A 26,288-nucleotide genomic window follows, 5' to 3' on the forward strand; every position below is an offset into this window, starting at 1 on the left:
CAACAGTTGCCCTCATGTGAGGACCAACATTGACCATTGTGTGATCTATGCCTGTTGCGGCCACTAAGCCTACCCACACAAGTGAGGTACCATTTTTATTGGGAGACTTGGGGGAATGCTGTGTGGAAGGAAATTTGTGGCTCCTCTCAGATTCCCGAACTTTCTATCACCGAAATTTGATAAAAAGGAGTTTTGTTTTGCCAAATATTGAGGTTTGCAAAGGATTCTTGGTAAAAAATCCTGGTGAGAGCCCCACAAGTTACCCCATCCTATGTTCCCTGAGGTGTCTAGTTTTTAAAAATGCACAGGTTTGGTAGGTTTTCCTAGGTACCGGCGGAGCTAGACGCCAAAATCTACCGTTAGGCACCTTCCAAAAAACACGTCAGTGTTCAATGAAAAAATGTGATGTGTCCAGGTTGCGTTTTGGGGCGTTCCTGTCGCGGCCACTAGGCCTACCCACACAAGTGAGGTACCAATTTTATCGGAGACTTAGGGGAATGCTGGATAGAAGGAAATTGGCAGCTCCCCTCAGATTCCAGAACTTTCCATCACTGTAATGTGAGGACAAAGTGTTTTTTTGCAAATTTTTGAGGTTTGCAAAGGATTCTGGGTAACAGAACTTAGTGAGAGCCCCACAAGTCAACTCATTCTGAATTCCCCTAGATATCTAGTTTTCAAAAATGTATAGGTTTGCTAGGTTTCCATAGGTGCCAGCTGAGCTAGAGGCCTAAGACCACAGCTAGGCACTTTGCAAAAAACAGCAGTTTTCTTTGGGAAAATTTGATGTGTCCATTTTGTGTTTTGGGGCATTTCCTGTCACGGGAACTAGGCCTACACACACAAGTGAGGCGCCATTTTTATCGGGACACTTGGGGGAATGCTGGGTGGAAGAAATCTCGTGGCTCCTCTCAGATTCCAAAACTTTGCAGCACCGATATCTGAGGGAAAAGTGATTTTTTGCCAAATTTTGAGGTTTGAAAACGATTCTGGGTAACAGAACCTGGTGATAGCCCCACAAGTCACCCCATTCTGAATTCCCCTAGGTGTATAGTTTCCAAAGATATATAGGTTTGCTAGGCTTCTCTAGGTGTTGGCTGAGCTGAAGTCCTCAACCCACAGCTAGGCACTTTGCAAAAAACACGTCCGTTTTCATTGGAAAAATGTGATGTGTCCACGTTGTGTTTTGGGGCATTTCCTGTCGCGGACACTAGGCTTACCCACACAAGTGAGGTACCATTTTTATTGAGAGACTTAGGGAAATGCTGGGTGGAAGGAAGTTTGTGGCTCCTCTCAGATTCCAGAACTTTGCAGCACTGAATTCTGAGGGAAAAGTGTTTTGTTTTGCCAACTTTTGAGGTTTGCAAAGGATTCTGGGTAATAGAACCTGGTGAGAACCCCACAAGTCACGACATCCTGGATTCCCCCATGTGTCTAGTTTTCAAACATGCACAGGTTTGGTAGATTTCCCTAGGTGCCGGCTGAGCTTGAGGCCAAAATCCACAGCTAGGCACTTTCCAAGAAACACATCAGTTTTCAATGTGAAAATGTGATGTGTCCACATTGCGTTTTCTGACCCGTGAATTAGGCCCACCCATGCAAGTGAGGTACCATTTTTATCAAAAGACTTGGGGGAACACAGAATAGCAGAACAAGTGTTATTACCCCTTGTCTGTCCCTACATTTTTTTCTTCCAAATGTAAGACAGTGTGTAAAAAAGATGTCTTCTTGAGACATGCCCTGTAATTCACATGCTAGTATGGGCACCCCGGAGTTCAGAGATGTGCAAATAACCACTGCTTCTCAACACCTTATCTTGTGCTCATTTTGGAAATACAAAGGTTTCCTTTATACCTATTTTTCACTCTTTATATTTCACCAAATGAATTGCTGTATACCCGGTATACAATGAAAACCCATTGCAAGGTGCAGCTCATTTATTGGGTCCGGGTACCTAGGGTTCTTGATGAACCTACAAGCCCAATATATCCCTGCAACCAGAAGAGTCCAGCAAACATCACGGTATATTACTTTTGAAAATATGACATCACAAGAAACATTTATAGAGTAAAAAGTGGAGAATAATCGATGTTTTTTACCTCAATTTCAATATTTTTTTTATTTGTAGGATATACACAAATGACCCCTTGCTGAATTCAGAATTTTGTCTACTTTTCAAAAATCTTTAGCTGTCCGGGGTCCAGCACTGGTTTCACAACTATTTCTGTCACTAATTGGGAGGAGGCTAAAAGCACAAAAAATAGTACAATTGGGGTATGTCCCAGTAAAATGCCAAAATTGTGTTGAAAGGTTTGGTTGGCTGATTCAAGTTTGCCTGTTCCTGAAAGCTGGGAAGAAGGTGATATTAGCACCGCAAACCCTTTGTTGATGCCATTTTCAGGGGAAAACCACATTCTTTTTTCTGCAGCCTTTTTTTCAAATTTTTCTGAAAAAAAAAAAGAAAATGTAGCTGCATTTTGGCTAATTTCTTAGTCTCCTCCAGGGAAACCCACAAACTCTGGGAACCTTTAGAATCCCTAGGATGTTGGAAAAAAAGGACGCAAATTTGGCATGGATAGCTTATGTGGACAAACAGTTTTGAATGCCTAAGCTCAAACTACCCTAAATAGCCAAAAATGGGCTCAACATGGGGGGTTGGAGGGGGGCAACAGCTAAGGGGTTAAGAATCTTTTTAGCATTGCAAAAGTGATATTTCAGATTGTTCTTTATGAATCTTTATCGCATTAATTTAACTAGATAAATATCACATATTTTTCTAAAGCTGTGTGGTGTATTTTTGTGGTGTTTTGTCTGTGTTATTGCACAATTTACTGCACAAATACTTTACACCTTGCCTCCTGTGTTAAGCTTGACTACTCAGTGCCAAGCTACCAGAGGGTGGGCACAGGATGATTTGATTTGTGTGTGACTTACCCTAACTAGGATTGTGGTTCCTATTTGGACACAGGTGAATTCCTCTGCCAACTACCAACCCCATTTCTAACACACTGGCATTGAATTTAGGACATTTTGGGATATCCAGACCTGACCTATGGGAAAAGACTTAATCAGGTTTGAGGTAGATCTGTGAGTTAAGTGATTCAACTTGATGACCTAATGAGTGTGACAGGCATATAACACAGCTGGACAGCCAGAAGATCTAAAAAAGCGAGTTAGGGGTTCCATAAATTCCGTGAACAGCATCCACTTGATCATGGAGGTTGAGGACCAATAGGGTGTTAATACCACCAATATTCACAGTTCAGCCTGCCACCTCAGTCGAAATGAATGATTTATCTTGTCAATAGAGCTCAAATAAAATAAAGTTGGAAGAATCCCCTGGTCTGTAATTAGTTAAAGCTCACCAAGAGTGACTACCAGGGCTGCATCAGTACTCGGTATTCCCTGGTCTTAATCCCAGTTGCCCTGGATCCAGGCTAGCAATGTGTTCTATATAGAGCTACCTATTTATTTAGTAACTATGGGGCATATTTATACTATGTTTGCACCAAATTAGCGTAATTTCTTTTACTCTAATTCGGTGCAAAACTAACTCCATATTTATATTTTCGTGCCGGACCCATCTAGCGCCAAATTTATGGAGTTAAAGTCATTTTTTGGAAGTGGAAACCTACCTTGCCTTAATGAGATGCAAGGTAGGTGTTCCTGTGCAAAAAATGACTCTATGGCCTTAATGCCATATTTATGCACCCGTGCAAAAATGGTGCACGGGAGGGAGGAGGGGTCAAAAAATGGTGCACAGCTTGCTTTGCCCCATTTTTTAACACCTGCGTCAGGGCAGGCGTTATGGAGACCTGTGGGCCTATTTCCATGGTGGAACACCATGCAATAAGCCCACAGGTGCCATCCCCAGGCACCAGGGACGTCCCTACCCAACACCAGAGGCACAGCGGAGGATGGAGGACCCCATCCCAGGTAAGTACAGATAAGTACAGGTAAGTATTTTATTTCATTTTTTAAAGTGCCATCAGGGGCCAGAAATAGGCCCCCCCTGCATGGCACTGGGTGCATTGGCCACCTGTGCTGGCCATTGGGGTGGTGAGCATGATTCCTGTCTTTTCTAAGACAGGACTCATGTAGTTTGGATGGTTTTGCATCAGAAAATGACTCTAGGAAGGTTAGAGTGATTTTTTTTTTTACACTAACCTGCCTAAAGTCATTTTTTGGTGCAGAAACCCCTTCTTCCATACTGCCAGCCCAACCTGACTAAAGTCATTTTTTTGCCGCTAGCCTACCCTTTGCACCGGCTTGCACCATTCCATAAATAAACTGAGTTGGTGCAGTTTTGCACCAAAAAATATAAATCATGGCCAATGTTTTTTGTCAGCTTGCCAAGAGCTGATACTATTGTAATAGTCCAGTAATGTTTCACTGAAAACCTGTCTAGGTTATCTTTTTTCAATGCGTGATTAAAAACTCAGCCTTCCCGGTGGTGGGGAACCGTGCTCATAGAAAAACAACTATTTGTCATTTTAACAAACTAGTATCAATGTAGATTTTCTAAACATTGGTAAAGAAAGTCTCTATTCTATTAAAACCACGGAGCACTGTGTTATGTGCTTCCCAATGTTTACTAATTAGCAGTAGCTACATAAAACAAGCGTTTGCAACGCAATGGGTCTCGCATTTGCTTGAGTTAGAGCTATTAGCATTGTAAATTCCTAACTGGACTTTTCTTGCCACATACATTGAAAATTAAAAGTAAAACAGTTGACAGAAGCAAGCTGATTCAAAGTTATAACGCCGCCGTGAGTGCAAGAGTTATTGGCTCCCTGCGTGAACGTCTTTAAAGGATCGTGGCTAGGATAAAAGGCAAACTGAAATGGGAGGAGGGTATCACACGCTATAACAGGGGGAAGCATGACATAGTGTGATAGCCAACAGAAATGTTCACTTAAAACGCTTGGGTAGGGAACCCAGCACACAAAGGAGGGACATTTCACAAAAAAAACCCAATAAAAATGAAGCATTTAAGACAAGCACAACAGAGAATGAATAGCAAGGGTGGGAGTGGTTAAAAGCCCACAGATAGATTACAACAGGCTAGAACGCTTGCGAGCTCGACCAAAAAAATGAAGCATTTAAGACAAGCACAAAAAAGAATGAATAGCAACAGTGGGTGTGGAAAAAAGCCAACAGAGAGATTATTTGGCCGGCTGCATGTGTAGGCCCAGTTGTTTTCTGCAATAGACCTAAGATCTTAAGGTCAGACAGAAGTCGAGAGACCACTGGCTCAAAAGGATTATCCCCATGATGGGTGAAGTTGCCTAGTAGGAGAAAATGCTGTGAGGTAAGTACATGGTGGATGATAAATTCAGTTAACTTAAGAGAAATTCCTTTTAGGGCCAGGGGTTCTGTAAAGTAATGCTCCTTTCCAATAGACTTTCTGAGAAAAAAAGTACTTTAAAAATGCAGATTCAGCCCAATCAGAATTTAGTTTTTCTATTATCAAAACCTTTAATGAGTCTTTGTTGGCAATAGCGATCCCATCACCTTTCTTACCCTCCCTATCAAGCCTTAGCATTTGGTAATTATCTCGAATGGCTAAGTTGATAGCTGGAACATACGATGGACACATCCAGGTTTCTGTCAGGAAAGCAATGCCTGGGGCGCTGGAGAGGAGGAAATCCCTAAGGTCGACTGAGAGTTTGGGTAGTGACCTGACATTACATAGGAAGCTACTCATATAGCTAGATATTGCATATTGTGGTCATGGCATTATCCATATAATTTTGGAAGTCCCAGTTCCCCAAAGAGCACAGGCTGCGCATAGATAGCTATACAGTTCAGACCGCTCAGACCTGTGAATCCCGCTGTGAACTGGTGCAAGGCGCTAGAGCGCATTAAAGCCTGTTTCTTGTGTCGCTCCTCCTACTATGTGTTTCCAGATTCTCAGAGCATCCACCAGTGTTTTTTCGCTTGGGAAAAGCCCGAACCTGCACCAACGGCTGCCCCACCGGCTTGCATGGCTATAATTATGCTGGTAATTACAGAAGCAAAATAAAGCGCCACGGGAGCATTTGATGCGGTTTCTAATCTCTCCTGCAAGGCCTGGGAAGACTCCTTTCGTGGGCGGGTCAGCGCTCCATTTTCAAGAATGAATGGTGCATTTTTTATGAACAGAAACAGGGCTTACTTATTGAATACCTGGGGATCTGGAGGAAGGTAATGGGTGGAGGCTAGGCAGGGCTGAGAGCTAAAAGCAGGTTTTTTAAATTATTAACTCCAATCCATGCTGGCCGCTACCGTTAGGAGGGTGTAGGGCTTTAACAGTCAGATATGCCTGAATCTGAACTATGAGCTACTGCTGCGCTTTAGTAACTGGAGAAACATGAAGGCGTGTTACCTCTCCACAGCAACAAATCACATGTGCGCCAAGGGAGGGTGAACCAGGGGGAAAGGTGATTATTTTTGAAACAGAGACATCCAAAGACGGGGTGAGAGGTGGTCTTGTGGCTGGCATGCCGACCTTGTGGAGCCAAGATTTATAGTGTTGTGTGATCTTAGGCAAATTACACCATCTCCTGTGTCCCTCAGATCCCACATATGTGAAACAAGGGTGGTAGTGGGAATGTGGTGTATGGAGGGGTGAGAAGGAGGAGCAGTGTTTGCAGTTCCTGTTGGAAAAACTGTTCGGCTGTGAGGGCACAAAATAACAAGCATTTGGAATGCAATGGTGTCATGTTTGCTCTAGTTAGAACTCTTAGCGCGGTAAATTACTGACTGGACTTTTATTGCCAGACAGATTGAAAATAACAAGAGGGAGAGAGCTAGAGCGAGCTGGCCCTGGAAAAGTCCCCCTTTGTTTTTATTATTTTTGCAGAGGGAGCTGGTGGGGAGGAGAGACTGAACAAGCACCCACACTGTTGAGGTGAAACAGGCAAATGCCAAAAAAAAGTCCCTTACAGAAGAGATAAACAGGACATAGCGTAATTACACAGTACTTTGTGCTGCTCCCAAAGTGAAACTAGCATTTGCAATGCAACGAGTCTTGCGTTTGCTCATGTTAGAGCTGATAGCGTTGTAAACTCCTAACCCGACTTTTCACCTATCGGCAAAAGTGCATTTATGTGCGCAACCCGAAAAAGTGCAATTAACTATGTAAAGCGCTCGACTTCTGCCAAGCGGAATCGCGCTAGTAAATTGGAGAAAAAGTAGTCCACGAGCCGGACAGAAAACAGCAAGCCTTGCATGTTTTCTGTACTTGGTCGATGCGCTCGAGGAGGGCTAGCCACCGGAAAAGGCATGACGTATGCATGCCTTTGACTAATGAAAGCAAGCCCACGAACCAATGAAAAACACTGACGTGACGTGGACTGGGATCCGAGCCCTTTTCTAAACCCTAAAGCGTTTCGCTGCAATACGCATGCGCGAGCGCATGCAACGCAGGCTCGACCCTAAAAAGGCATGACAAAGAGGCAGAACTGACCACTAGCAAGCAAGGATTTTTGAAGGACACTGCAACTAACAAATCAAAACGCTGGAACTCACTATATTGTATACTTTAGTATACAGCAGGCCGAACGCTAACGCTCGACATAAAAATGGCCATAGAGGTCTGTTTTTATATGTTCACTGGATAGCCCCGGTAATACACCCAACAGGCTACTCTCTCCTCCCATTCCTGCCTATGTACTGACATAGTGAGGATGTATGTAGCATGTTACCCACAGATGTCCTAATTTGCTTTATTTAGTAGCAATCTATTCTCTTGTTGCTGTGGTCTAACCTTGTGTGTTTTTGTAAGATTTAAATTTGCCATTAAGCAGCCAAAATTCAGGAACGGGCCAAACAACCTAGAAAGGAGAAATACACATGCATCTTCTGAGCAGATCCAGTATGTCAAAGACTAATCCAAATAATGCTTATTGTCTGTCATCACTTCAACACCTGATGCAGCAGAGGCTCTGGGAGCTTCTAGAGACAAACGACAACAGTTGAATTTACTGCTCAGCGCTCACAAGCTTGTTCCATCTCCCTCCAAGTCTAAACAAAAAGCACTGAATCACCGAGTAAAAATAAGAAACTTGGATGTCTTAGCTGTGCTAGCCAACACAGCCCTTGAATAAGTTTCTCCCTCTTTATAGTACCTCCTTTGTGGCTCGTGTCTATTACTCGCTATACTCGTTATTGGTCTCAGCAGTGGGCTGTAATGCTATAATATTAAACAACAAAACATTCCTAGGAGTGTATGTCTCTTTTAGAGGGTCGTCATGTTTTTGTAGGCTACTCTGTACAGTGATACGTGCAATTTCGTTTTTAAATGCACTACCCGGCTCATATACAGTTGCTTCTTATGTACGCTGGTGCTATAAACATATCTGTAAATAATATACAAATATTCCAAATCCTACTGCGTTACCCAGCAGCCCTCTATATCAATTCAGTTCTCTTCCGCCATTTTCATTTCCTCTGGGCTTGCTCTTGTACCTTTGTTGAATGCGCCTTCCTCTAGCGATCTGCATTCAATGATCTGTTTATTATTCAGTGCACTGAGTGAGTAAGTACCGCGAGCGAAGAAATGTTATGTAGGATTTTCTACAGATGCCTTCAAAGAGACGGAGCTGGCTTGTCTTGGTTGACGTATTGTTGTTCCATCTGTGACCGCTAGATAGAGCAGGCGCACTTTCCAACTCTCAGAAATCTGGCTTCGGGTTTTTTTGTAAAGCGATTCATGTATATATCTCGGATACTGTATAAGTCTTAGAATGAGAAGTTTGAGAAAGAGAAGAAAGGGCTGCGGCTCCCTCTGAGATTCATTTTGATGTCAAGATGCTGCTTGTTGGGCAGCTGAAGAAGGGAGTCCAGAGAATGCTTTGAAAAGTGGCCATAAGCCGCCTGCTTTTCATCGGTCCCAGACTGCTGAGCGCTGCCAGTTTACTGCAGCCTGTGAGAGTGGCTTAGGGCATAGGGACGGTACCTCTTGGGAGGGTGCCCAAAGAAGCACCTGCCTATAGGAAAGTTCGGAGAACACACAATAGGCAGGGGCCTGTTTTAACGTATTTTGGTTGCAGGGTGGAATGCAGAGCCCCAGGGCCCTCATAGTATCTTTGGCCGGGAGTCGCTGCATGCGTCGATGCACTCAGAGTTGGCTTTTGCTAGGATAATGCCCTGGGTGAGAATAACTTGTATGGTCTTGCTGCGAGAGAATATACCGAAGCTGCAGGGGTCCTCTTTTTTGCTCACAGGCCATTCGCTTGCTGATCACATCAAAGGGGTGGCTAGCCTCTGAACACAAATAGCTCCACATTCTCCCATTTCACCTGCACCACCCATAGCTTAGCTCCCTCACTCTGGTGACAGGTTGTTGTTTAAGGGGTGGGGAGAGTTAGTGCGTGTGTGGCAGCAGGGGCTGAGAGGGAGATGGAAGATCAGAGAAGATTGAAAGGGTGCTAAAAAGCATCAGCAACATGTTAAATAAAAGCACTTTAAATGGAAACATGGAACAAAGTGCGAGGGATATTGCTGTTTGCATGGCGGTCACACTGAGTGGGGACTCAGACCTGGAGGCTCCCAGGTTTTGTGATGGTCTGCGGGAAGTGGCTAACTGGATGAAATCCAACTGTCTCCAGTTAAACACCAAAAAGATGGAGATTATGGTGGTTGGTAAACAGGTGGTTTTGTGGGATGATAAATGGTGGCCTTCGGAGTTGGGTGTGACTCCCCTCCAAGCGGCAGAGATAAAAAATTTGGGGGTATGGTTTGATTCTTCTCTGAGTTTCATCTGTCATACCAAGAAGGTGGCGGCTTCTTGCTATGGCATCATCAGAGGACTTCGACCTATCCTCAAATTCTTTGATGCACCTACAAGACAGCTGGTGGTTCAAGCATCAGTGCTGTCTAGGTTGGACTATGCCAACTCCCTACTGGCGGGGATAAACCAGTCAGAATTTCGGCGGCTCCAGCGGGTTCAAAACGCTGCGGCCCGACTGGTGACTGGTCTCCCCAGGCGATGTTCGGTGTCCAATACTCTGCGCTCTCTCCACTGGCTCCCTGTGCAGCAGAGGATTAGATTTAAGGTTCTCTGTTTTGCATTTAATATCTTAAAGGGTACTTCCCCGCAAATCATGGAGAAATTGCTGATTCCTTATGTTCCCTCTCGCACTCTTAGATCGTTAGGCCAGAACTTAGCAGTGGTTCCGCGCTTTAAGCTGAGCAGAATTGGGGGCCGCTCTTTTCGAGTCCTGGCAGCGAGTTGGTGGAATTCTCTTCCTCCACAAATCCGGGCCATTGATGAGCTCCTTCAGTTTAGGTGGGCTATTAAGACCTTTTTATTTGTCTAAGCTTATCTGTTGTGGTTTGTCTTCTTTTGCCCGCTTTTAGTGCTGTGTTGTGTTTACCTTCTCAAAGCGCCGGGACGCCCCTTTGCTGGGGCAGCTGTGCGCGGTACAAATAAAAATAACATAACATAACATAACATAACATATGAGGACCGCTCCATGTGCCCCTCTGAAATTTGGAGGCATATTTATAAGTGGCTTGCGCCGCCGCTGCATCACTACGTGTAGCGGTGCAAACCTTTGAACCATATCTATAAGGCCACATGAAGACACTTTGCATCGCTATGTGTGGCCTCATAGATATGGAGTAAGGCAAAGCAGAGCATATCTCTGCATTGCCTTATTCTGCACTACAGTGGCATTTCATGGGCGTTGCAGTGGGTGTTCCCATGCAACACCCATGGATTTTGACACATTCAGAATTGTACAAGTACTTGCAAACCTGGGGATGCATCAAAGCACATATAGAAAGAGAAAGTAGCCTCCCAGGATTGTTTTCATGCAGGAAGGTGTCCCTTTCTGCGCAAAAACAATCCTGAATGCAACGCAAACACCCTGCACCATGGGCAAAGGGTCCCTGCATGTGCACTAGGCAGCCCTTTTATGCGCCAACACAGGAGGAAAGGACACAAATGCACTATATTCCTTAAATACAACACATTCCTGCCCTTCCATGTGGTGCAGTGCATTGCAACAAGGTGACTTTCTGCGCTGCACTGTGCCACTTTCTCGTAAATCTGGGCCTTGGTGCATTGGGCCTCAGCCCAGCACATCAATATCAAAGTGGGTCTTGCATGTGATAATTCAAGTGATACATTTGCAAGCTTTACCAGATGTGAAATCACACCTGGTATTGTCCAGCTTCTGTGTTGCACACTGTAACACTGGGTGGGATTCTGCCAGTGGTGTAACACAAAATGATCAAACACACAAGAGATGATGGGGAGGATGATTGCAATAAAGTCTAACCACTGGCAGTTGCACAGGGTTGCATCTGAACCCATCACTTGTTGCTCACGTGCCACCTTTTTTTGGACTCAGCCATATGTAAATCAGCCTTGACCCTGCTTCTATAGGAACAATCCAGCCCAAACTGCCAGGCCCTCCATGAACCTAGAACATAAGCAACCCAAGGCCAATTTCACTATGATTAGGGTTCTTTAGTCTGTGTAGCTTGATTACAGTGACACATTGATCAGGAGACCCTCGTCTGTGCATATGCTTTCCACTTATTGAGGTACATCAAACACACAACAGGTGGTGGGAGGAATGCCTGCAATAAGCCCAACCTTTGGAAATAGCCCTGGGTAGCATTCCAACCCATTGTTTCTTATCCCACTGTGCCACCTCAGTTTGGACCTAGCCATATTCAAACCAGTCTTGACCCTGCTCCTATAGGAACAGTCCAATCCAAACTGCCAGGCCAAGTCCTTTGCCAAACCAGAACACAAGTAACACAATACTTGTTTCACTCTGACTGTGGCTCATCAGTCTGGTGTAGCTTAGTTTCAGTGACACAGTGAGTAGGAGACTCACGTCTAGGCATACCCATGCCACCTAGGGTGTAACACCAAACACACAAAAGGTGATGGGAGGAATGCCTGCAATACGTCTGACCACTGGCAATCGCTCGGGACAGCATTGCAACCCATCATTCTTTTGCCCACTATGCCACTTCTGTGTGGACCCAGCCATATGCAAATCAGTCTTGACCCAACTCTCATAGGAACAGTCCAAGCTGAACTGCTAGCCCAAAACCTGAGAAGTTACTAGGCCAGACCAGACTTGCACCTGCTTCAGGACACTTTCCCAGGTGATAGTGCACTTTAAAAATACACACAACATAACATAACCCATTCATCATGTCCAGAGCCAACATAATCACCACATATTGAATGTATACGACCAGTATTCTGACCCTCTTAACTGTAACCGGATATAGTGCATTCCAACAGTGTATAAGAACTGCCATTTGCCCCTCATGAAACTAGGAGCTGTGCTACCTAAATTTGTCAATTGGGCATGCAGGCCATATTGTTCAGTTCTATACCACATGCCACACCAAACGATTTGTAAGGAAATTAAGCAGGTCATCAGTGTCCTTGTCTAATTTGTCCCAAAGTAGTGTGCTTCCAATAGTAACCCAGACAATGTGTTGATCAAGATATACTCCACTTTCAGAGTACATGGCTACAGAATGAACCACAGAGGATACCACAAAAGATAGAGCATAAGTGAGATCCTCAATGCCATAAAAGAATGCAGAGCATAGAGTAATAGGGACAGAAATATAACAGTCGAAATGCAGTCAAGGACATTCATCTATGATTCCACACTTTTGTCAAGAGTGATCGGATATGGTGAAAACATGCTGCACTATACTACCTCCCAACCAGTGGTGCTGGAACAACTTTTAGTGTATGGGTGTGGCCATTAATGTTATATCACTTAAGTCCTAGGGATTGTCGAGATACAAGCATTGTGCAAAGAAACAAGCAAAGCAAATGTGCCCTTTCCACTCAGCAGGTGAGCGATAAGGGTGAGGTATGCAGCTAGTGGTGCTTTTTGGAGCACTGGTGAGGTAGCCCATTATCATTTGCAGACAGCACATTTTCTAGAGAAATTGCCTCTAAATTTGCATAGACATACAGTTTTACTGAAAAAAAGATATAGCACAAAACTGAAAGTGTGGAAATCGGCTTTCAGTGAATATTTAACACTTGCGCATCACCATGTAAAGTGTCTTGGTTTCTTTTCATCCTATTCATTTCCATCACACTTCAGAATTACAAAAAAGTGATTCATTTGTGCTTTCTAATTGCTGATATAAAATGAAATATGTGTATGCTTAATTTCCCAATATTTATATATTGTTGTGTGTAATTAAAAACTGACATGCTGCACTCTTTTCTTTCCTGTACCCCATCAGCATTGTCACCTAAATCACTTTTACAAAATTATCTCCCTTTACAGTCAGAGAAGTAAAAGTAAACTTAAGTTTATTAATAAGCAGCAATTTGTCAGAAGATATAGCCTGATAGTTGACCCTGTTTTTTTAAATCAAATGTGACAGGATACATACAAAATTTAAAGCCGTCTTTATTGCTCATTCAACTTCTGAACTCCAGAATGATTATTTCTCGGGGCTGCAGCACTCCCCAAATCCCTACTTCCAGCCTCTAGGCTCCCTCCTGACTCCTTCAATACATGCCCTGAGGCAGCACTAACCTACTCACCCCATCCCCAACTAACCTGTCATTTACACCTAATCTTAATGCTACTTTTCTCCTAACGTCTACTCTTACTACACTATCCCCCAAAACAGATGCCTTTGTGCGTTATAGTTAGTTAAGTTTCCATAGGAAGAGCATTTTTTGTTTTGCCTTGGCATCGTTCGACAAATCTTAATAAAACTTTCCAAAAAGAAAAGTTAATCTGCCTCAGATTCTTCTTGGAGTTTTTGGCCTGATCTGTCAAGTGGGGTACAGAAAAGAAAATGTATCTTCAGAATTCAGTGCTGGCTGGTTGGCAGATATCCCTGGGCCAGTTTGGAGGCTATGTTATTGACAGTGCTGGACATCTTCTGCAATACCCTGTGGTTAGCCAACTCATCCTCCAGCCTCACCCCTCAATGGTATTGTGCCACCCCACTCTTCTGCCATTGCTGTATGCAAAGATGCAGAGTAGATTTTGACTCCTGCCACTGTACCAAAACCTGTTCCCTCAGGCGGGCCTTATTGCTGTGAGGATGGTAAAATGTTCGTTTTGACTTGCACAGTGCAATTGCTTTTTAACTTTCATAAAAGTCAGCCTCTGCCCAATGTCTGCTAATATCCAGTTCATATCCCTTTCTTCTACATCGAGTGACGCTAAATGCCCTTCTTGGGCAGTTGCCAAGGATGCCCGATTCATCACCTCTTTCATTCTACTGTTCTAGTTCCATATCTCATTTAAATCTGCCTCAAGGCAGTCTGAATCCAAAGACCAGATACCAAACGCACCTGAAGCGTTAGCACTTCTCAGATGAGCTGGTGTTTGGCATTCGAATCAGAATGACCAAAGGACAGTTTATACCAACACAAGTTTCAAATATTGGAGTAGGCCCTTGAAGGCATTTGATGCTGTAGGTGCCACTTTCGTCATGAATATTGATATAGGCACTAGACTGTGCCCTGTGAATGATAGTTAGGCCCACACCCATCATTTTGTCCTGAGGAGGCCACAATAATATGGCCAAAATGAGATGACACTTGAACAACAAGGAGTCCAACTCTTAAATAAGGAATAAAGACAAGCAAGGAAGAGATCAGATTGAATTACTCAACCACAATGTGATTGTCAACTTTAGTGTCTGCTCTTTTGGTTCAGACTACCTTGGGGCGCATTTTGACACATATGTTGGATTAGACCACTCAATCTGATACAAAAGACTTTGAGGAGTTTGTACCCCCTACATTGTTTTCGGAAGTGTTTGGTATTGTATTAGCGGACACATGTTTCTATGTATTGTACTGAAATGTGAATGTGAGTGTGGAGTGTAGAGTGTATTACACAGTGTATATAAATACAACAAGAGCAGTGTGATGTACACATAATGTACATATCTGTTTGCAATGAATGGAAGAAAAGAGTTACTGATAAATTTAATGCAAAATAACTGATAAGAAAAATAAAGTCTGTTGTCCAATAATAATTTACGTATAATTGTTGAAGGTTTGACTCTAGATATCTATCCCTTACAAGCCATTGATGTTTTTTTCCATGGTAATATGACCCAGGGCTTGAGAGGGTCATGTGGGCAACCTCCTGTTTGTGATTGTTTACTAAGTTTCATCATGGCTGCTATTATTGGGCTGAATTACAATATGAATACTCATCACTAAATAGTAAGTCAGTTTCTGTCATTATTTCATGGGTTAGGAAAACCTAAGACGATGCAAGAACAATTGCATATGAATGAACATGTTCAAAAAGTTGCTCAGAGACATAGAATGATTCCTTTTCATTTACCAGCAGCTGTTGAAAAGGAACTCAAATCATTACTTCTCGTTAACCCCTTCGGTGCTATTCCTTCATTCCCCATACTAAGCCTTTTTTTGGCTATGTGGAGATGGCCATCCTTATGTTCCCATACCTTTTTGTGCAGATAAGGTACCCACTCTATATGTGTGTCCTTTTTGTCCAGCATCCCCAGAATTCCTCAGGACGGGACCAAGAAAATATCAAAAATACTGCTAAATTTTGTTTTTTGGGGGGAAAAATCGAGAAAAGGTGTTGTAGAAAAAGTGTCTGTTTTTTGCCTGCAAATTACATCAATGAAGGGTTTGCACAAAGCCAACAAGGCAATTTGGCAGAGATTGGCATCCAGGTCTGCACATTGCTGATATGATAACACAATTGAATTGTGCAAATGTCTTCTCTTGCCTTGATTTAAACAAAGGATATCATTAGATGGAACTCAAGGAGAGCTGCAGGTACATCACAACTTTTTCTGCACATATTGGCCTGTTTGGATACGAGACTAAGTTTTGATATGTCATCAGCTGCATAGGTTTTTCAAGCTGTCATTAGACTTATCATACAACCTGTAGTAAATGGTTTTAACTATAGGGATGACATATTTTTTTCAGAACTACACAGAATGAACATGACAAAGCTTAATTGCAAGTGTGTTGTTGTTTACTTGTTGATGCTGTTTTAATGCTAAATGCTGGGAAATGGCAATTCAATAAGATAAAGTTAAAGTTCTTTGGCCATACCTTTCCTGAATGGGCCATGGCACCAGACTCAGCTAAAGTACAAGTGTTGTCAACTGCCACTCCCCCACACGATGTTTCCATATTGCATTCATTCCTTGGCATGGCCGGTTACTGTTTATGATATATACAATATGTTGACATGGGGAGTGCTCCACTGAGAGTTGATGAAAAAAAATGTTTAGTTCTCTGGTCACATGAATGCGAGCAGAGCATTAAACAATCTATTGAAAACGCTACTGAAATGGCATCTTTTGATCCAAACCTACATACTGGAGTTTTTGTTGACAGTAGCCCAGTCGGGTTGCACACTATCCTTGCACAACCCAGAGGACAGCCAAATGCTTGAAGACATATTGTGGCTTATGCAAGAAAAAGTTTGTCTTCAGGCTGAATGTGCTTATTCACCATCAGAAAAAGAAAGTTTATCAGTGGTGTGGGCTTGTGAACATTTCTATGTTTTCCTGTACAGAGAACCGTTCACGCTTGTGACAGATCACCAAGCATTACTGACTATATTTGGCAACCCAAAAACCAAGATACCTCCATGAATTGAACAATAGGGACTCCGAGTTCAAGAGTACAACTACACAACTATGCATCAGAAAGGGAAAAATCAAAACCCTGCAGACTACTTCTCAAAAGTGCCCATACAATATTATGGTACCCCATCTAAGACTGCTAAAGTCTACATACATTTTATTCCTAAATCGAACAGACCAGCTGCCATTTCGTTGGAAGAAATCGTCACTACCAGGAGTCAAGATAGTGACATGTTGAAGTTGAAGGACTTTATTACACATCAGTCATGGACACAACATACTCGAGCTCTTACCAGTGGCAGCGGGTATCAGAAATACAAAAAGGCCTAAGATGAACTATCAGTGACAGAAGAAGGAATTATCATGAGGGGTTCACGATTGTCATTCCAGAGAGTCTTCAACAGCAAGTGGTTAAAGTGGCTTATTAAGGACATTGTGGAATTGTTGCCACTAAGCGGGCTCTCCATTATCACGTTTTGTTTCCTCATCTTGATGAACGTGTTGAAAAAGAAATAAAAACCTATCATCTATGTAATTGCGTAACATCAAAAACTGCTCCACACCCTTTGAACATGTCAGATATGCCCAAGCATGTCTGGTAAAAGATTGCTGTTTACTTTTTTGGTATACATGATAATGGACATCACCGATGACTGTGGATGAATACCCTCGCTTCCCATTAGTTGAAGATCTCTTGTCTATCACTCAGAACACAGTCATTGAGAGAGTGGATGGTATCTTTGCAACCTGGGGCATTCCTATGATTTTGAAAATTGACAACGGCCCACCTTTTAGTAGCAGAAAATTCAGAGTCTTCCTCAATCTCCCTCATGTGAAGCATCCGAAAAGCACTTCTCTTTGGCCACAGGCTAATGGCCTCATTGAATGTTTCATAAGTACTTTAAAGAAACCTGTTCAGCATGCTAGGTTAGAGAAGCTCAACTTCAAGACTGTCTAGAATTCTACTCTATGAAATTAGTGTTTAACTCCTCACTTGACCACAGGTGAAAGTCCTGGTACACTGATGTTTGGGAGAGCCATAACGACCAAGTTGCCAGAGTGGACCAACGTCAGATCCAAAACTGATGCTGAGACAAGCACAACCAACTTGAGTAGTAAATAGAATATGAAGGCCTATGCTACAAAAGGTGGCATGCAAAGAGCATTGTTTTCAAGTGAGAAGTTTGAGTGCTCATACATCAGCCACAATGATGCAAATCTGATGCTCCTTTTGATGCGAAGCTAACAAAGAGCACATGATAACTGCCCAACGTCCATAAAAATCTATCACATGAGATTTCTCATACCACGCTCCTCACACGCAAATATCAATGTAGAGTCTGGATCAGAGGAAACCTGTGGCAAAACCGAGACCATCATTCCTCCTACATCTCCAAAGCAGATTATGGACAACCTGATTATTGACTCCTAGTTTCACAAGACACAATCCAGACGAATTGTAAAAGCACCAAGAAGACTCATTAAAGAACTATAATATGTATACGTTGTAATAAAATTATAACTTTTCATCTAACAGTGGGGTAGATGTTGTGTCTTGTGGTTGTAAATGATGGAACCTTTTTGGATCCTGAATGACTCTGTAGCATGATGACGTAAGTGTTAGAATGTGGTGCAGTGAATGCAATTTTAGAATGCTGTTTGTAGTTACACACTTAAGAATAAAGATGTGTAATACATAGTTCTGTGTGTGGTGTAGGCATTGGCAGGTATCCAGGCTGTGGAAGACACTATGGTAATGACACTTTTCTTGTTTCCCATAGGTTTTTGCCACACTTTGTGTATGTGCTTTATTACTTCATTACTTGGTAGGGTAATACATTACCTCCAGGTCCCTCTAGACCACGTTCCATTCCTCACAAAGTGGAGTTTGACTATCTCCACGACCAAAAAAACAACACGAGGAATGCTGGACCCCCTCCCCTCTCCCATGTAGTGTACTTAGCCAGCATTCCTTCTGTTCTTTTTTCTATCTTACAACAGAATGAACTGAGGACTGAGGGAGACGTTCCTGCTGGGCTGGGACAGTTGCCGGTCATGGATTCCTCAGTGTTCCCTGGTTCAACCCTCAGCCTGCTGGGCTTGGGGAGGGTCGGAGATGCGCACATCAACCTGCGGGGCTCACTGGGGTTGGCTGCGCGCCCCTCTGCCAGATGGGGATTGCGTCTGACAGCCAGGGAGCGGCTGTTGGGTGTGCCACATTTTTTACCTGGGCCGGTATTTTGTTTTTCTTTGGTTTGTTTTTGGAGTTCTCATCCCCATGGTGCCATTTTGACTCTAAAAGGAAGCAGGAAGCCTGGAGCTTGCCTGACGTCCTGTTGCTGCATTTGTCTATAGGCATACACGCCAAGTGCGCTGCCTGACCTTCGCTGAGGCTGGTTGCTGAGTGCCTTGGTGGGGTATCCAAGAGCAGGTACCCCCGGGGTTGACTACCACTTGGCGGTAGCTTTGTCTTTTTTACCCATTTCTTACACTTCTCTCTGGGGCTTTGGTCTATGTGGCATTGGTGAGTGCTGGCTGTCATGGGGAAACACTCCCATGAACAGAGGCACCTGGACATGTCCTCTTCTTCATCAACCTCTTTCGTCCTCCCTGTTCATGCTCCCCTTCATAGACTTTGTTTGAGATGGGGCTGATGGGAAGAAAAGGATTCCTCAGATCGCTGTGTCACCTTCTTCTAGTTCTGATGAGGAACGTCCTACCCCGGAAGAGTTAACTGGGAAGTAAATTTCAAGTGCCAGGACTGGTTTGCCATGTGAAATGTAATATGTGCTTTCAAGTTGACGATATTCCAGAGATTTCTTCATCAGCACATTTGCGCCTGTTTCAAAGTTCCACCCCTGTGGTTGTCCCAGTTCATTCCTGTACTAGAGATGTGATGCAGAGGCAATAGAGGGATCCTGATAAAATGTTATTGGCACAGTTTATGGCTATACTCTATCCACTACATAATATGCATGGTGACTTGCTGGACTCCATTCTGGTGGATTCCTTTGTGGCCAGCCTTGCGGAGTGCACTTCTTTGGGGAAGGAAGCAGTTTTCAAAGATCCAGAAGACAAAAAGGTGGATGCCTCCCTCAGGGGCTTATCTGGCCCTTAGAGCTGGGATCTATGGAACTTACGTGGCTCAATCTCTGATCTTGGATGTAAAGACTTTGTATAGGGCCTTGGATGAATTCTCTGATTGTTCAGGGGTTCTGGAGTTGATTGGGAGACAAGTGGAATTTCTTTAGGATATTTCCTTTGATGTCATTAGGGAATCAGCCCTGGCAGAAGGGGCCTGCGTGGCAGCCCATTGTAATATTGTATCATGAGACTGGAGGACTGATGCTGCTCAGAAAAGTTCAGTGTTGAAGTTGCCTTTTCAGGGTTCTGTCTTGTTTTGGCCTGAACTGGAAACTTGCTTGTCATAAACTTGTCAAGGAAAATAAATATTCTTCTTCTTTGAAGTCAGGGCATGGGTAGAGGTATTTCTCTAAACTCAAGAGATCTCAGGGGAGGTTTCCAGCTCGAAAGGGTCGGGAACAGAAAGTGAAGTCTCCACTGCCCAAGCTGTGTTTCTGACTGTATGATGGTGATGAAGGATGTTGTGGTAGGGGGACATCTGCAGAGGTTTGTTCAGGCCTGGCTGGGATCTACTTTAGATGCTTGGGTGTTGGACATTGTTCAGTCAGACTACATGATAGAATTTGGGGAGATTCCTCCTTCCTCTGGGGCTCATCCAACCCTGTGGGCCTTGCTTCCAGCCAAGCAGGAAGCCCTCTCTCTCAACATTCTTTGTCTATTGCAGAAGCAGGCGGTGCTAGTGGTTCCCCCTCTGGAACAAGGTCTGAGGTTCTACTCGATAATTTTTTGGTGGCAAAAGTGACAGAGGGTTTCCGCCATGTGCCAGTTCATCCATTTTCACAGCGGTTTCTTAGATTCTGTCTCTTGGGAATCCATTACCACTTTACAGTACTACCTTTCGGTCTCCGCTCTGCACCACGAGTATTCACCAAGGTAGTAGCTCAGCTTGTTGCCTATCTTCATCTCCAGGGTTGTCATCTGTATCCCTAACTAGACGACTGGCTTCTGCATTCTCCCTCACAGGAAGACCTTCTGGTGGATTTACGGAAAGTGTGCGCTGCCCTTCAGTCCCATGGGTTCTCAATAAATTGGGACAAGTGTCAGTTGCTTCCTTCCCAAGACCTGATTTTCATAGGGGCCCGTTTCCATACAGACATCAACCGGGTGTTCCTGCCCCCCTCAGGGCAGGGACTTTGCGGGTCCAGCAAGTGTTCCTCAACACTGCAGTCCCAATTTGCATCTGGCCTCGTCTTTTGAGCTTCATGGCAGCAGCAGTATTCATAGTGCCATGGGCTCGGTTTCACCTCCAGCCACTATGGATACATCTTTTGGCTTTCTGAGATCCTCTGTCGGAGGACTTCGACCTTCTGGTTCCAGTGTCACTAGCTATTCTGGAGGACCTGCTTTGGTGGACGATTTTGGACAGTCTCCTAAAAGGGGTGCCTTTGCAGCTTGGCCCTCTGTTAATTCTTACTACGGATGGCAGTTTCCTGGGGTGAGGGGCTACTCTGGGGGAACTTTCTTTCCAAAGCCTCATGGTCATTTCAGGAGAGCTGTAAGTCTTCCAATTGGAGGGAATTGATGGCTGTATGTCGGGCTGTCCAGAGGTTCCATCATCTTCTGGAGGGTCATTATCTGGTGGTGAGGTCGGACTATCAAATGGCAGTGGCATACATCAACATCCAACAACCAGCCCCTCAATGCAGTGGCTCTGCAGCTGTTTTAGTGGGGTGAGTTGCATCTTCTTTCTTTGAAAGCAATTTATGTGCGGGAGATAGACAATGGGGTGGTGGATGCCCTCAGTCGGATTTTCCCTTCTTTTCAGGAGTTGTCTCTGAGGGAGGATGTGTTTCGACAGGTGTGTGGGAGGTTTGGTGTTCCCTTCCTGGATCTATTTGCTTCTTGTCTCAATGCCCAGGTTCCCAGGTTTTGTGCCCGGTTTCCTCAGGTGAGGGCATGGGGGTGCTTGCTTTAACAATTCCCTAGCCCAATCGCCTGCTGTATGCGTTCACTCCAGTGGCTTTGATTACCAAGTTTCTCTCTAGGCTGAGGGGAGAGGCCCAGGTTATGATTGTGGTAGTTCCTTTTTGGCCTCGGAGGTCGTGGTTTCCCACCCTCAGGGGAATGACGATCAGGGATCACTGATTGATCCTGTTTTCCCATGTCCTCTTGGGTCTTTCCCCTCTCTGGATCTCAGGTGTCTCCACCGATTGGCATGAAAATTGAGAGGAGAGGATTGCAACAGAAGGGGCTGTCAAGACATTTAGCAGTGGTGGTGCAACAATCTAGAAAGCCTGCCACGTTTTAGTCTTATAATCACCATTGGAATAATTTCAGGAAATGGTGTTAACTTGTTGGGGTGTCTCCCCTGGAGTGTTCTCTTCCATTGGTTCTTCAGTATGTGTGGGAGACGTTTGAGAAGGGTCTGGTGGTGCCCACTTTACACACCCAGTGGGCTGCTATCAAGGCCTTCCATGCTCCTTGGGGAAATCTGCAAGATTTGGATGATTTGGTGGTTCGGTTGCTGTGTAGTTTTTCTTGAAGTGACGGGTCCAGAAGCCTGACTTTCCTTTTGTGACTTACCACTGGTCCTGAGATCTTTGGTTATGGCTTATTTTGAGCTGCTGGAATCAGCTGATATTAAATTTGCTACCTTCAAGGTGGTATTCTTGGTGGTTGCAATCTCAGCACGGCATCTCGGGGACTTGAGTTCCCTTATGGCCAGGGATCCTTTTCTGTCCTTTACTGAGGATGGGGTTGTTTTATGACTGGACTCTTCCTTTGTGCCTAAGGTTTCTTCCAAATCCCATTGATATCAGGAACTCCTTATGCCAGCCTTGGTGTTGGGTGAGGGGAAGACTTAGGACCTGTATTGTTCTTTATTGGATGTCAAATAAGCTTTGCAATTGTATCTGGTCCATACCAGATCTTTCCCTAAGTCAGAGTCTCTCTTTGTCTCCTTTGGGGCACCTGCTAAGGGGGAACAGGCCTCCGGGGTTTCTCTCAGTAGATGGATCAAGCATACTATTGAGCTGGCGTATTCAGTGTCAGGGGTGCCACCTCCAGTGGGTGCTCATGGTAGGTCCACCAGGGGGTGTGGGGGCCTCCTGGGCTGAGCTTCGGGGGTGTCCATTCAGGAAATTTGCAGGGCAGCTACCTGGGATTCTGTGAATAGTTTTGTCAAACATTATTGTTTGCAAAATGTCTTGAGTGGTGAGCCTAATTTTGGTCGGGTGGTTCTAGGGGCAGTTTGTTCTTAAGTTTTGTGTGTGTGTTTTTTACTATGCTGAATAAATCATTTATGGGTTACTAAATGGCTGGTGCAAGCCCATTTTTTGTGCTTTGGTTATGAAAAGTTTCAGGGGTTCTGAAGGCCGTGTTTGGTGAGCTTGGGTATGCTCTGCTTTGTGCTTTGTTACTATCTGTTTAAGGACACAGGTCAAATGTCAGTTTGTCTTTTTCACTGAGTGCTGCTTATCTTATCCTGAAAAAGGGTGTTTACAAAAGCATCTAACTGTAATAAGAGAACAAAAAGAGAAGTGAGCTGACTGACACTCACTGTGAAACAAAGGGCTATAGGATGTCAGTTTTTTTCCTAATACCGAAAATTTAAATAGCTTGTAAATAAATAGTACAAATATGTCAAAATATATCTGGAATTACAAATGCACCTTTTTATAATTCAGAAGTGTGCAAAGTGTGATGCAAAGATTTAAATAGGAGCAAAACAAATCCGAACACTTTACTTGATGATGTCCAAATAACAAATATTTGCAGAAGCCCCATTTTCTAACATTATTGTTGTACTGTATATAATTTTATCAGTACAAATGCATGACACTTGGTAAGTCTGTGGCTATATTATAATAAAGAAAATGGGGGCTCAGTGAATTAAAATCTTTGCCTAGGATTACATAATTTGAAACAAGTTTATGGGTCAAGAGCATTACATTTAGGTTGAGTAGATTATTGAAGTCACTAAACCTGCGTGTTGGGCAACATGTTTAGGATTTTTTTAGGCCTGTAGAGTAGAAAAATATCCCCAAACAACTGGCCATTCAGAGCAACTCGTAATGCCTTTAAATTTGATTGCACCTTTTGAGAATCTTTCAAAATGCACAGCAAACTCACCAGGCATGAATCTGCACTTTTTATATGTAAATGCTTCTATACTGGTGTTCAGGTACTGTGATACACACACCAATTTCAGAGATAGGAATTTTAGCAGCAAATATTCAACCATTTAAAAGTAACGTGGGGTAGAGTCAGACCCCTGCAGTCCAGAACTGAAAAAAATAGAAAAAAAATGTCCTGCACATCCTTGGAGAAAACTGTCAGGGTAATATTTTGTGTTTAAAAAAACAAACTCCCGCTTTGTTGCTTTGGAAAACAAAAAGATTGATAATCTGCCACCTAAGACATGGCAGGTACTCACCAAACTTCCAGTGCTATGATGGTGGCTCCTGTGAAGGTACTGAGATTTCCATAGGGCTGGCATAGATCTCAAAATAAGGCAGGTGGGTACTCAAGCCAGAGAGGCAAAGGAAATTACTTCTGCTGCCCTAATGTGTGGCAGACTGCTCGCCTTCCATTGTGTAAATCAGGCCCTAAGTCTGTTGAATCGAAATTAATTGAAATAGTGATTTACAAAATAGGATGTGGTGTAACTTAGAAAATGAGGGTGATCCAACCTGATCCAGTAGCTGTTAATGAGCCTGACCATGGCTTTGGACTGGCTTCGGTGAAATATGCTGAGTTTTGAATCAAGATTAATCAATCTTGGTAGCACTGGCCGTGGGCTTCTGAAGAAAACGTTGGGCGCCAATGCTTGTTCTTCTACAAATTAAGCACTGTTAAGACAATGAGTGTAATTGGTAGTAGGAGTCACATATTGCTCTAACTGTTAAGAGTGCATGCTCCAGAGAAACACAAAGTCAGGATTTAAAAGGGAACAAAGTGGTTGTTGTTGTCTGCACTAAGAAGACTTTTTGACTATTAAAAGGAATTATTTTTAGCAGGCTTATAATAACAACCGATAGAGAAAAAAAGATTAAGTTCTCAACCCATGCCTTTAAGGCGTTTCATCTCCTTGTCGTTGATTCATAGGTCACTGTGATATATTAGAAGGCCTGCAACTTATAAACTGCAAGTAACTAAAAGATCTTGGAGTCAGAAGCAGCAACCCACTCACATATATACATAAAGTACAAATACTTGATCTGCATGTTACACTACGTGCTTTGCAGCAGGCACATTAACCCTCAGAGCTACCTTCAAGCTACTGTCAAAACGATGGCTGGACAAAATACAGATCCCTCTAGCGAGTAAATTAACCACCAGAGTTGCCTTACCGTTATTATTATTCCCTAAAAATCCATGGGCACACAAAGCACATTACTTAACCCACAAGATAGTTTTAAATGTTCTATTTGTGACAAAAGTAAGCCTGTACAGCTATTCTTTCACGTTTTCCCTTATTGACATTTTTTTTATGGTAGTGCTTGGAAAAAATAAATCCATAAGTCGACTGTCCTTACTCCGCTTTTCATTACTCTATCCCTGGTTACCATGCCCTCTTTCCGCAACCATACCTGGCTTGACCCCCAATTTTATGGGTTCCAAAAATATTTTTTTCAATTCCAGCACTGAGTGGTTTAGTAGCTCTGCACACAAAGTTCAATTCGCGAGAACTGGGTTTTTTTTGCCCTAGATTCACTTGGTCGCCACTGTGCCTCAGAACCAGCGGCAGACACTTCCTTTTACAGAGACGTAATTGGCAAACCCCAGGGGCTCTGAAATAATTGCGAAAGTCGAGCGTGTGAAACCTACACAAAGTAATGTGTAAATAACCAGTAGACACAAATGCCAATTACTGCGCAACAACCCACAGACCGAGCGTGCGAATCCTGTGTTAGTGGGCTAATTGCAGCCCATGTTCCTCTTAATTGCTATTTGTTTCCATTTGCTCTGTACACGTCCTCCACATGATTGCGGCGTGTCTCGGATCTAGGAGCTTCTCCGCCGCTCGTCTCTCAGACGGCGTGTTCTCGACGTACCTTACGACTTGTTTCCAGATGCTCGTGCTGGTTCCGAGGTCTCGTTCCAGCCTTCACTGATTCTGGGCAGCTGGTCGGTCCTTGGCGCGCTGCCTCAGCCAATCCAGTGGCCGGCACGGAGATAGTGTAGGCGGCATCATCCCTTTTTCAGTTGTCAGATCTGGAACCTGCTATTCCTGCTGCAAAGCGCGTGGTGTAACATGCAGATCCAAAATGTGTACTTTATGCACATACGTTAGTTGGTTGCTGCTTTTGAGTCCAAGATCTATCTTCTATTTACTTGCAGTTCATTCTTTTGCAGGGCTTCTAAAATATCACAGCGACCTATGAATGCATCCAGTGCAGGAAGGGGGTTGGTGGGTAGGACGTCACCCAAGAATTCTGTAAGAGGCCTCAGCACTCTTGCTGGTCACTCCAGTCGAAAGTAGTAATGAAGGAAACATTCAAGTTGAATGTAAAACCGCCAAAGTCTTCTAATTGCAGATTAATCCGAATACGAGATTGTCCGATGTTTTTATGTGACAATTCCCTTGTAATTCACTTATGAAAAGC

The sequence above is a fragment of the Pleurodeles waltl genome, chromosome 3_1 (assembly GCF_031143425.1).
Source record: "Pleurodeles waltl isolate 20211129_DDA chromosome 3_1, aPleWal1.hap1.20221129, whole genome shotgun sequence".
Lineage (NCBI taxonomy): Eukaryota > Metazoa > Chordata > Amphibia > Caudata > Salamandridae > Pleurodeles > Pleurodeles waltl.